The sequence below is a fragment of the Mytilus galloprovincialis genome, chromosome 2 (genome assembly GCF_965363235.1).
Source record: "Mytilus galloprovincialis chromosome 2, xbMytGall1.hap1.1, whole genome shotgun sequence".
Lineage (NCBI taxonomy): Eukaryota > Metazoa > Mollusca > Bivalvia > Mytilida > Mytilidae > Mytilus > Mytilus galloprovincialis.
In genome coordinates, this window is record NC_134839.1 from 54,064,416 (window position 1) to 54,078,749 (window position 14,334).

General features: G+C 30.6%; 2 long non-coding RNA genes across 2 annotated transcripts; one reads left to right on the forward strand and one right to left on the reverse strand.

The window, feature by feature from the left end:
- Positions 1 to 2,065: 2,065 nt before the first annotated feature.
- LOC143062293 (uncharacterized) lies at positions 2,066 to 9,727 on the reverse strand. Its single transcript, XR_012974666.1, has 3 exons — positions 9,529 to 9,727; positions 7,485 to 7,533; positions 2,066 to 2,287 (listed from the first exon to the last, which is right to left on the reverse strand). It is a non-coding gene; the product is annotated as an uncharacterized LOC143062293 (long non-coding RNA).
- Positions 9,728 to 9,771: 44 nt separating this feature from the next.
- On the forward strand, positions 9,772 to 13,155 carry LOC143062294 (uncharacterized). Its single transcript, XR_012974667.1, has 2 exons — positions 9,772 to 9,899; positions 11,729 to 13,155. It is a non-coding gene; the product is annotated as an uncharacterized LOC143062294 (long non-coding RNA).
- The last annotated feature ends 1,179 nt before the right edge of the window (positions 13,156 to 14,334 follow it).

Here is a 14,334-nt window from a genome sequence, read left to right on the forward strand (position 1 = left end):
TCCCAAGTCTATGTCCAGGGGACAGCAATGTTTAAAATTACTGTTCATTTCAGTTAATTTTGTGGTCCTCATTGAGGTCCGCTCTATAGCCATTCTTTTTTATAAAACAGTCTGATTTTTTTTTGAATAATACAAAAACGTCCAATAAAATTGCAGGACTAAACAGTATGTGTACTTTGTCGAAAAAATTGAACTCTCTACTAGGAAAAAGTAGGAAAAGGATTTGAAATATACATTTTCCTTTAATAAACAATACTGTTTATTGTTTTTTATGTACGTATGTAATGAATTGGTTCAAAATTAAATATTTTAAATTTTGTTTTACTAGTATTTTGTTTAATTCATATTTTGTCTGCAAATTTTAATAGTCTTATGAATGAGATAACATGTGAAAAGTTAAACAATCAACGTACTATAATAATTACCCCATCTGATAATGTCCTGTACCAAGTCAGAAATATTGCAGTTATTATCAAACAGTTCGTTTCTATGTATGTTTGCGTTTATGTTTGTTGCACTTTACTGTTCCTGTTGTTCGTTTGTTTTCATCTAAAGGTTTATGTGTGTGCCTTGGTTTCAGTTTGTATCCCGGATTTGTTTTCTCTAAATCGATTTATTACTTTTGAACAGGGGTATACTAATGTTACCTTTAGCTATACTATAGCTAGTATTCAAAACACAAAGTCATGAACCTAGGACACACTTGGCGTTGACAGCATATTTTTTGTATTTGTCTATTAAAATTGTGATGATATTGTTGTTTCATTAAACTTACGTTATGTTTCTTTAAATGATATTAGGTAGAGCGTTTGAAGCCCTTTTTATTTCATGTAGTAGAAAGTCACAAAAAACTGAAATCCGAGGAAAATTCAAAACGGAAAGTCCCTAATGAAATGACAAAATCAAATAATAAAACACATCAAACAAATGGACAACAATTGTTCATTAGATTTTAATTTTCCAGTTATGTAAGTGTCGAGAAAAAGACTAATGCAAATGTTGCCATCGTGGACAAAGATTTCATTTATAATTAAATCGAATTAATTAAGAGCTGCCTATCTTACTGTGTTTGTAGGATTCCATCACTGCTATTCAAACTTCTGCTAACTCAATTTATTGTTTACACCTGCCCACCCCTGACACCTGTGTTTCTCCTAAAAAGTCATCCGAAGTATCAGTGTAAAAAATAAAGTAATCCATAAGACATGTTTTATTTATTAAACTCACAAATAGCGTTTTGATTAAAATATATTGAACTTGTTGGTAAAAAAAAATGAAATGCGTTTAAAACCAAACCCATCAAATGCCGGGGGAGAAACCATTACTATTAAAAATAACATTTTTAAACGATAAATGCACGAAGGTGCATCAATGCAAAACAAATACACTCTAAACTAGGAAGAATGTTTAACTCATGAACCTGTTTGATAATGGGTGTCACCCTATAAAATTGCTTCTGCTGTGTTCGTTGTTATTGTGGTGAAATTAATGTGTAAGTATTCCAGTTCGAACTGCATATAATACTGATATTTCCGGTACGCATTAAGCAAAATAATATCAGGTAACTACAACTGTTTTAATTATATGTGTAATTGTCACTACAATTAATTCAATTTAACTCAACATGTTATAAGGACTGTCATTGTTTACTTTGATCGTTCTTTTTTAAGGACAGTTTTTATTAAATATGTTTACGAAAAAAATCATATTTGTATTTGATATCTTTTAGCAATGTAACTATTCTCTTTGTGTTTAAACCAAGATGAAAAAATAAAGATATTTGTTATTTTAAAAATATCTTGCTAGAAAACGACATTTCATAACGCATCACTATGACAATGAAAATGCAATTTTCATTATCAGTTACCCCCTTCAAGTCGTCTATTTCCGGTTTTCCTGAATGAATAACAACCGTGGCAGTTGAAATAAAATTGTTTGTTACTTAAACTTTGAAAAAGAGCATTAGGTACCAATTTATTTCAACCGAATTGATTAAAACTCTCAAATTTAATAAAGTATATACTTAAAGTCATATGATACTTTAATTTAAATAAGAAAATATAAAATGTTTTATATACTTTAATGCTTAAGTTTATCATTTAAAAACATCGACTTTCCTTTAAAGATAATCCTATATTTTATTGAAATCTTCAGAAATGTACTGCTATTGGATATTGATTTCCACTACTCTAATTCTCCAACAGCTTTTCCGTATGCAGTGACCTTAACAATGAAACCTTTCATTAGAGCTTCGACAATCTCACAGAGCAAGTGCGAGGATTAAAATCTGTAATGAAAAAACAAAGGTGAAAAAAACTCGTTAGAAGATAGTAATAACCGAATCTGAAAAAAAAAATGAACCAAATCGGTTGACAGTTATGACAAAATTTGATTAACAACTGAGTATGCATGTATAACACACAAAACAATATATTGTTTTATCGTCTCACTTATTTTCCACATGTTCCCTGATTTTGTGTTGATTTGTTATCAGCATTTTGTCGATTTTCTTGTAGTTTTGTTTGATCCTATTTTATAGATAAAAAAATATAAATTAAATGCTTTCATTTGCACATGCAAGACAAGTTTTAACTTTTTCAGCTGACATTATTTTTTTTTAATGTTAAACATATTCAGCACATGCGCGATTAATGGTCAAATTAAAGTTTGCATAAATGTGGACCCAAATTGAGTCGAACTACTGGCTTGTAATTAGTTTAAACATATTTATTTATAGTGCATTGGGAAACAAGTTTTTCAACTTATATTAATCCATTTCCACTTTGCGGGTGCGAGTGCTGCCTTACATAGCGGCATTAGCCAGCTCTTTTTCGAAATCTACACGGGTGTCCTTAACGTGCAGGAGATATGGCTCTCTCTTAACACGGGTCAGCCATTTATCGCCCCATTCCGACGGACTATCATCGTTTCCTCAAGACCATACTCGCAAATGGTGGCAAGGGAGAGCCGAAAATTCAGTCCCTGAAATTTTTATCACGAACGGGAATCAAATCAAAAACCTTTGTGTTAGTAGTCCGATGCCCTAACCACTACACCAAGGCTTGTAAGACAACAATGTTATTTCAGCGATATTTTGGGACTTATTTTTACCAAACTGGATGCGAATAGCAAACTCAAAATAAAAAAAACCCCAATTTTTTGTCGTAATTGGACCAGTTACATATCATAACTTGCATAAGGAGTATGATGAAAGAACCCATATATGCGTTAGAGGCACTAACAAAACGTACATTATGTATGTGTAACAGAAACTTTTTAAGTGACACATATAATAATAAAAAGATGTCCATTGCGACAATTAAACATACATAAATCATTCATTTAACACAAAATCGTAATGAAAAGATCAAATACAAGTCAAGATCATTGAAATATGGGTTATTGAGTGATCAAAGATTATAAATGTATATGTGAAAGCGAAATTAAAAAACTTTCCCAGATGTCTTGTTTTCATTGTCTTTTAGAAGAATATGTAAGAGAGAGGCACAAAATAATCATTATTGCAGCAATTTTCAAGTTTGTAATTATTGAAACTGAATTTGAAAAACTGGAAAACCATTTAATTCTCCTCTCGCTGTACATTAATATTATTTTGAGAATATTCATTTCACAAGGAACGTATTGACACTAATACAGTTTCTGTTAAAGAAACCCGATAATTTAATAACTTATCTTTTGAAATATGAAATATGTCAGCTAAATCCAGTCATAAATAATAATGATTCAACTTGATTGCAACGAATAACAACAACAAATACCTCATTTTCCGTTCATGGCATCGGAAATGAGCAATATGTTTTTCAAATATAGTATAAAATAAAAATAAAATATATTAAACAAACTATAACATAGCAAGTTTTGAATTAATTGATAAACATTTAATACCGAAGTAAGTAAAATAAATAATTTAAGATGATAAAAATATATAAAACAGAAAATACACCTCATATCGACATTCGTATGTTTATTCAAACAATCTTTAAAAAAAATCTAATTGACGAGGTCAATGGGAATTCACATTGAAATAATTTCAGAAATTGTTTGAGTAAAATTAAGTATCGATCAATTTAAAAGATAATGGTGCACGAGTTGACTGACGTTAGAGCACTTATCAACGCAAAACGATTGTACATATGGTCAGTTATTTTGAACACATATTTATATTACAAACTTGCTAATCTGAATATATAAGTGACATGTAAAAGGATGTGCATAGTGACAAGAGAAGATATATGAATTATTTCTTGACAGAAAATAATAATCAAAACATCAAATACACGGAGAATAGATCTGAGATATATCCATCAACTGAACCTTGACATTGAATAACCTTTGAAAAAAAAATCACATTAACGTTATCTTTCTATTTAGCAGAATATAAAAACGTCAGATATCAATCGCATTGAGTGACGTCTGTTTTATGTTAAATGTTTAGTATTTTGGATTGTTTCTATGTCACATTACTATCATAGGTTAGGAAAGGGTAAAAGACTAATAAAAGTGTACAACTCTTCCACAAAACGTTTAGCTTCGTCTCAGTACTGCTATTATTCATGTTTGTACTATAAAGGTATTTCAAGAAAAGTGTTCATTTTGTAAAACAAAATAATTTTTGGAATAAACAATTTCCTAACACAAACATAAACAGGAGTAATTTTTAGTTGTCATTAAAATAAACAAATAATGTAGCGTATTTTCCTGAATTGGCTTTATAGTCAAACTTACCGTATCCTATTTTTGAAATTTACTTTTCATCACTTTCCATGATGAATTTAGTTCTAACTTTCATTAACTTCACACTTTTTATCAATACCAAACTTAATATTTTCTGTGCAGTAAAATTTGGTGATCAGGTGCATGACATAATTGTCGAATGGAGACAATGCCTATAGTCCATAAATCGATTCGGGAATATTTTTGGGGGCTCCTTCTTACAAATTAGTATCTACATCTAAAGATTAAATATATTTGTTTTTATCATATCAGATTACATCAAAACAAACAAAAAAAAAAGAAATAAAATATTCTATTGGTATGACATCAATAAAACCATGTGACGAGTTTGGTTTAAAAATAAAGTCAACATTAGTATACTGCTGTTCGAAGCTCATAGATCGATTAAGATAAAAACAATCCGGGTTACAAACTAAAACTGAGGGAAATGCATCAAATATAAGAGGAGAACAATGACACAACAGAAACACAACATTAAAATGTAACACACACAGAAAAGAACTATAATATAACAATGGCAATTTTCCTGCCTTGGTACAGGACATTTTAAGTAAAAAATGTGGGTTGATTTAAAAAAAAAAAGGAAGATGTGAACATGGTTTTGTGGCATGAGAAACCTCCCGCTTTTATGCCAATGTTAAATATAACTTTAAAATGACAACATTACATGACAGGACTACAATACAAATAAACGGGAGAACATATAGGACAGAGAAACACACGAATAATAGCTAACAAAATGTACCAGGTTTAAAATTTAATACGCCAGACGTGCGTTTTGTCCACATAAGACTAACTAGTGACGCTCAGATGAAAAAATATCCAAAACCAAAACAAGTACAAAGTTGAAGAGCACTGAGGACCAAAATATTCAAAATGTTGTGCCCAAAAGGCTAGGGCTTTATGCCTGGAGTAAGAACATCCTTATTATTTAGAATAATTCATACTTTTGCAAACAGTAAATTTTATAAAATGACTATATAATAGATATACATGATAAAACCGAAGTAGTGACTAACTACAGAATAAAAAAACGGGTACATTACACAAAACACCTAAACCAGCATATAAAAATACACAGCCGAGTTAGCCAAAGCCTCAACGCACAAAGTGACGTCACATTTGAAATTCTAAAAAAAACACAAAGTGACGTCACATTTGAATTTGTAACAATACTTCCCAAAAGTAAGATATAATTAGGATTGATTGAAGATTATATTTTTAATACTGATATTACATTTATTAATAACAATGAAAATAATAATACTAATATCAAATTGTGGTAGTAATTAGATAATTAATTGTATTATCTAGCTGTGTCGGTGTTTCTTCTGAATCAAACTGTAAACCAAATATATCGTATAAAAATTTCGTTGAACCAAACTGAAATCTAATAAACGATTGATTGATTTTAATTGATAAAGACAATTCACATCAGACCACTCCGAAAAGCTACTGTGAATGTAATTATGACAGAACAAATTGAAGTTTGCCAATGAGACAAGACTAGACTGTGTTTTCATATCTACTGCAACAAAAATGTTATGCTTCTTCATGAGTCTTACATCACAAGAAGGTAAACTTCTATATCTCTCGGTAATTGAAGTTCTTATATAAACGTCTGTTAAAAATGACACGCAACAAAAAATAATTGCGGTATCAGGAAAACAACAAGGTCAAAGCGATCCTTTCGGAAATAATTCAGCGAAAAGGGATTGAAAAAAAATTCAATAATTTGAGCATGGGAACCTATGGTGGAACCACAATGAACCTACAAGTAAAAACAAAATCGAAACAAATGTAAAGATAAATGCAAGTTCATCATGAAGACCGCCAAAACGTATAAAAAACCCCCCCCCAAAAAAACCGAGACGACTCTTTAATAAAATATGTTAAACTCATTAAACGGAAAATCTATGGTAGAAATATTTTTCTTATTCTTTTTAACTACCACACACATAACTTTTGAATTGTTTTGATTAAACACGAACATCTTTTTTTTTATTCTAAAAGTTCCAATGATATTGAGCGGATCGGCGTGTTCGAAAACTTAGTTGTTGAAAATATCTAGGTTAGGGTGCATGCAAAGCAGGAGACGTTCATTGATCGAAGCACCCGGTCTCGTTCTTTTTTTGAGTTCCTGCGATTCTCTCAGTTATTGTTTGTTCCTTTGATATGTCATCTTAATCATAAGCAACACGACGGGTGCCACATGTGGAGCAGGATCTGTTTACTCTTCTGGAGCACCTGAGATCACCCCTAGTTATTTGTGGGGTTCGTGTTGCTTATTCTTTAGTTTTCTATGTTGTGTCATGTGTACTTTTGTTTGTCTGTTTGTCTTTTTTCATTTTAAGCCATGGCGTTGCCAGTTTATTTTCGATTTATGAGTTTGACTGTCCCTCTGGTATCTTTCGTCCCTTTTTTCATCGATTTATTAACTTTGAACAGCGGTAATCTACAGTTACCAATATCGATGAAAAAAATTGGACAACATATATCAGTTTTTAAAGTTAGAATGAATGATAACTTTTCTTATTTGGATTTAAATCAACCACCTATCACACATAGCTTGTTCGGAAAAAATATCTACTGCTTTGTTTCATTTATTGTAAATTGTTCGGCATAACCTTCGACTGAATCAGTAAGAATTCAGGTTGTGTTTCCAGTTGTTAATAGATTATGCAAATTTGTGAAGCGTTCCATATTTTTTATCAGTTGTAAGTCGTTACCTGAGACAGCTGGGTGAATGTTCAAGAAAGTTTCTTATGTCTTTCAATCCTGAAAAAAAACAGAAATTATGATGTTCTCAAATAATGAGATACAAGACCTTAATTTTTCTATGAACCATAAAAAAAATACCAATTCTGCGATCTAATAAGCATTTAGGGGTAACATTTAGAGGTGACACAAAATGGAACAACTATGTTGAAAATATATTAAATAGCGTTAAAAAGCATCTCAATATACTAGTACTGCAAAAACTCAAATATCAACATAGCCGACAAAGTTTGGAACAATATATCTAGTAATTATTAGACCTTTTTTAATATGTAACTTAATTATGGGACAACTGCGGAAAAGGTTAATCAAATAAATAAGAACAACTACAACTTTAAGCTGCACGAATTGTAACATGTTTGCCTGTTTTCACACATTATGAGACTGTCTTAAGGTGGCTTGAGTGTGCCCTCCGTCTATGATTTTGATGTTGCAGATAACAATTGGTCTTGATCTTTAATGAAATGTGTAGTTTGTAATTCATGTTTAAGACTTTTAATGTTAATATAGAAAATTATGTGTTTTATCATATTTACGGCTGTAATTTCTACCAAAATTACAAAAAAAAAAAAAACGACAAAAAAACAATGTTTGTGTTGGATTCATTTTTTGAAATATTCAAATAAGGGGATATAACTCAGATAGTAGGGGAGATAAAAGTAAATTATCTTTAGAAAGTGTTGTTAATCTACATGTTTAAATATGTACCAAGAGAACAAGTTCGGTGACCCCATTTTTTTCTTTTTCTTTTCTGAAAGCATATTATAAAATCTATCTTCTTACATTTTATCTTAAAATTCTATGATGTTGTTTTCATTTTATTACAAAATTGGATTTTCCAGGCATAATCAATACAACATCTGACAATTGTGCACTACTGTAGCGTGTAAAAAAGTCCGGTGACACATCCTTTGAATACCTTTTTGAAAAAAAGCATGATAAAAACTTCATTTCGACAAATTATTGAAAAATTCTATGGATTTCAATTAAGACCCACCTTAAAAGAGGTTGATTGGGAAAATTTAGATGAACGAATAAAATGAAGAAAACTGCAATTTTTTATAAAATTCAGAATAATAATGCCCCTGAATATTTGTGTAGCATTATGCCCCATAAAATTCAAAGTACAACACAATATCCCTGGCCAAATGGACAAGATATTAGTTTACCCTTTTGCAGGCTTGCAATGACTTCTAATCATTTAATCCATCAACAATTAAACTTTGTAATAATCTGAAAATGTCCGTTCGAAATATAGACTCGTTATTAAAATCTAAGTTGAATTAAAAAACCACGAAATTCGAAATGAGAATCAATTTCAACATTATTTATATGGTCCAAAAAAATTTAATATAATCTTAACCCAATTTAGATGTTCGACATCCTTCTTGAATTGTGACTTGTTTAGAGCTAACATTATATATGACCCAACATGTAAATGTGGTATCGATATTGAGGACATGCACCATTTTATTTGGTCCTTTTTATCTAAATGAAAGGGTTATTCTGTTTAAAAGTATCAGCTGGCTTCCCAAAAGCTGCTATTTGGGCTTCAAACTATTGGTTTGTGGAGAATTGATTACTTCCCTATGCTCAAAATGTGCAAATTGTTAAACAAGTATTCAATTTTATAAAGAGATCAAAACGATTCCTCTTAGTATAGTATCACCTTAGGTAAAAGGCAAATCATCATCATTATCATCATCATCCTAATTTCTGTCGTTCTTTCTTCATTTCCTCTCCTTTTTCAGTATAGTTAATATAGTAATATTTTAATTGTGTATATTATATAATGCATGCTCACGCTCAATTTGTTTTGCTATTTATATTGTGTTGTGGAGAAGACTTTATAAGTAAGTTTTACTTGTGTCTGATCATTTTTGCGTTGAGCAAATAACATATGTTTCATCTAAATAGATTAACACACTCGGCAATACATTTCACATAGTTTTAGATCTTAAAATTTACATACAAAATGTATCATTTGAAACCTACCCGCTGCTGCTACCTTGTTACTGATACTCTGCCAACTTCTACTCAAGCCAATTTGTTATACAAAAACTTGTTACCAGTTTCAAGTATTTCAGAAAAACCCCATCAGATAAGCTCAGTTCAAACAGTTACAAATACAAGTCAAATGAAATTTTGACAGCATAACAGCTACAGGGCTTAGACAAAACATAAAAAAAATCTTATATTAACTGTATTTATGAAACTGTTCGTTTGATTAATATCCGTTTCTCCACAAATAGTACATTTTGATGTATATTGGACATGTACTAACAAAGGATATGTAATAAATTTGTCATCAATTACATAAAAAACAAAATGGATGGTCATTTATATCATGTGCTCGTTGGAAAAAGGTAAGCAAGATTCAGTAGCTGTTTTATCAATTAATTTCAACAAAGATCTGATTCCAAAAAAAAAAAGATAGATTAATTATTCGAGAAAGACAATAACCTAATTGATTTCATAAAATTTGGTCTTGGTTTTATTTGATGCTAAATTAAAATTTTACAAAGGTAGTTTCAATTGATTGTCAGAAAGCTGTAAAAAAAAAATTCAAAAATAAGGTACGATGAAGTTTTCACGGTTAAACTTTTTTTGTTCGGCAGTTATTTTCCTGTGTGTTGTTATAATAAAAATGTCAAAGGTAGTAATAATTATGTTACAATTGCCTACATCTATTACAAATTAAAAAAAAACCGACAATCATCATGCTAATAAAGAATAAATATTGATATGGGTATGGGTATGTATATGAAATTTTACAATAAAATAAAATTTCATTCACCCCTGTAACTTAAATAATTCAAGCACTAACTATCTCTGATTCTATCTTCCACAAATGGGAATGATCGTGGACGACACCATTGTTGTTTTCCAGGGTGCAATATTACATTTTTTATTGTTTTTTAATTAAAATGAAAATCTTGTCAAAATTTTTATGTTTGATGAAATTTGGTAAGCTTTGGTTTTTATATATATAAATATATATTTGCAAAAATTATGAATTTGTTTTACATTTATCTATTTATTTATTATTATTTTTTTTTGGGGGGGGGGGGGGGGAGGCTTTTTATATTTCATTCTATAAATTTTACAAAAGTTTATCCCCGGGTGAAAATAGTTGAACTAAAGATTGGGTGTTATTTACACCAATCATATTGCACTATTGTTACTACATAAGAAATAATATGATCTAATTGTTTGTGGTAATTGAATTTGAACATGTCACTGAAAGTACTCTTCTATTGGTGTTTGGTGTCTAATGCTATTATGTTACTTGTTTTGTGGTACTTCGAACCGAAATATTTTAGTTAAGCCAATTGCAACTTATTTTTTATTACAGTTTGTTATTTTGTTGTGCTGTTACACCACTGTCCCAGGATTAAGGGGGAAAGTTTGACCTCATACACAAATTTAAGATCACCGTATTTGTTATATGCCTGTCCAAATTCAGTGTGTTGGTTTATGTCTCTCATATTTGTATTTGTAAATTGTATTGATATAAAGCAGGTCGTTATAGTTTCCTCGTTTACATTGTTTTACATTTTTTTTTTGTAATTGCATTTTACAATAATATATGCAGGATGATTTTGTAACATTATTAAAGGTCTTGCAGTGGCCTATAGATATTTATTTCGTCGTCATTTGAACATTCCACACCTGATTGTCATATGAAAATATACATGGAAGTCAAAATATATTTCAACGCAAGATATAATATCTCGGATTTCACAAGTTTATTGGTCATTTAGAGTTAAACAATTGCATGCTACCCTCTAGATGACGTTTGTTTATTTTTGTCGCTGGGTGGCTGTCTCATTGGCGTTTACCCAACATCTAATTCTTAGACACTAATTAAACATATGTGTTGTTATCTTTACTAGTATGGTATTCCAATAATACTGATACTAGTTTATTGTTCAGTTGACATACAGATGTATATTTTATTGTATTCTTAAGTTGCCCTTTCGATGTAGATATGTGTTTTTCACTGGCATCTTATTGGGATTATTTTAGGAATATGCTCTTTTACTTTTGCTGCCTTCAAACTTCCATTTTATATTTATAAGAACTTCTGACGCGACATAGATTTCGAAATGCCCTTATACTGCATTGTTTCAATTTCAGTACCTTTTTTGTATATTTGATTTGTAATAACCCGCATTTTGCTTATTTTTTTCAGGTGTAAAGATGCTTCTTATCTTAATTCTTCTTTTAAGTTATTCCATTTCTACAAGAGCGGTCATCATAAATGGCATGCAATGTCAGTGTACGTGTACTGATCCTGAAATTCCAAACCAAAAAGTCGATACCGACGGAAATCTTAAGGTGAAAACTAACAGTCAAAATACAATCAACGTCAAAACCGCTGACATTACAACTAGTTCACAAAATCTGACTAAAGATAAACAACAGATGTCAACAGAAAATAAGAAAGAGAAAACAAGTTCGGTCAGTAAGGATCTAATATCTCGTATAAAGGGAGACAAAACAAGTGGTGCTGTGAATTATAATAAAAACATTAACGACAAAAGTAACAATTCAGTCCATGCAAATAAAAAAGGACAAAAGACTAGTGATTATATACAAATTGGTCCTACGTATGGTGCGGGGAAAACGTATCCTATGTCAAGTCATGGGTATATTGTACCGTTAAATGATAAAACAATAGTGCCAGCGAATCCAAACAAACAAGAAATTGGCAATAAAATTGCAAAAAACGAAAAAGATATAATTCAAATGTTTAAAAGCGAATTGGATATAATTGGAAAGAAACAGACGCAGAAAAAGAAATCAAATACAGATAACAACGTAACGACTAGAGATTCGACTGCACCTAAAAACAATAATAACAACAATAATGGAAACTTTCCCGGTAACAATCGACCATTTAACGTTAACCGGAATAACGGGAATAATAATGATAACAACAATCAGTGGCAGACACAGAACAGAAATAATGGCAATAATAACAACCCTAACAATGGTAATAATAACAATAATAACCAGCTGAGGAAAGGAAACAACAATAATAATCAACAATGGAATCAAAACAACCACAATAATAATAACCAACAACAATGGAATCAAAACAACAGCAATAATAACCAACAACAATGGAATCCAAACAACAACGACAACAATAACAATAATAATAATAATAATAATAGTAACCAACAATGGAACCAAAACGACAACAACAATAATAAAAATAACCAACAATTGAATCAAAACAATAAGTTTAATCAGCAACAGAATCAAAACAACAATAAGGACCAACAATGGAATCAAAACAATAAACAAAATCAGCCACTGAAACCTAAATATAGTAAAAAAGACGTTGATAAGCTATGGAAAACAATGGGATCCTTAATAGTCAGTAGACTACAAAGTATGTCTCAACCATCATCACAGCGAACACGAAAAAATGGTCGATCATTCCCAAATGAATCATCTCGAAATAAGAGAAGAAGAAGAAAGAAAAAGGTTGGAACGACAATGAGTCCACACGATATGGCAGAAGAAATGTTTGGGACATCTGAAGTAGATCCTGTAATATTAGAAATGCTGGCTAAGTCTAACAAGAATAAATTTCAGTTATAATGTTGAGTTCAATGTTTTTGTTGTGGTTATTTTTTTATTTACAAAAATGTAAAATCAACATTCATTATACCAATCTGATTAATCTAGAACAGCTAAAAGTTTTCAAATTATTTTACATATAATGTCCTTAAAATTTAAAACTACATTAAAAAGATTTTTATTTTATATTATTTATGGTGTTTGTTTTTGTTGCACTTCGATGTTCCTATTATTCCTTTGCTTTCCTCTTATAGTTGATGAGTTTCCCTCGATTTTGGTTTTCGTTTGTAACCCGGATTTGTTTTTTCTCAATCTATTTATGACTTTGAACACCGGTATAGCACTGTTGCTTTTATTGAGACCCCTGTTTTCTGAAATACATTAATTGTTTTATCTGTTTAAGTGAAATTGGTGGCGTTTACATTTATTCTCAAAGATCGTTTACTTCGTATTTTATTTGACCTTTGAAACTTTTTTATACGATCGTCACTGACGAGTCTTTTGTAGATTAAACACCCGTGTAGTACACAATTTGAATTCTGGTATATATGAAGAGTTTATTTGGGGTTTTTTTCTGAGAGGATCTGATGAGTGGTTCAAAGTAATTGCATGTAATGTGTGTAATGCAGCAATTTGTGCATTACATGTAATTTTAATTTAAGGCATACGATACAGTATTGATCCCATATTGAAATTTTGATGAAAATTTGCATATAGGCTATTTTCTATCTTTTAAATCAAATATGTAATAAATAAACTCATCATAGATACCAGGAATAAAATTTAATATCTACGCCAGGCGCGCGTTTCGTCTACAAAAAGACTCATCAGTGACGCTCGAATCAAAAATGTTATAAAAGGCCAAATAAAGTACAAAGTTGAAGAGCATTGAGAACCAAAAATTCCTAAAAGTTTTGCCAAATACAGCTAAGGTAATCTATTCCTGAGGTAGAAAAGCCTTAGTTTTAAAAAAATCAAAGTGTTGTTAACAGTTAATTTATAATTATGAACATATCAATGATAATTCAAGTCAACACAGAAGTGCTGACTACTGACTGGGCTGGTGATACCCTCGGGGAAATAAATCTCCATCAGCAGTGGTATCGACCCAGTGGTTGCAAATAAACTCATCATAGATACCAGGAATAAAATTTAATATTTACGCCAGACGCGCGTTTCGTCTACAAAAGACTCATCAGTGACGCT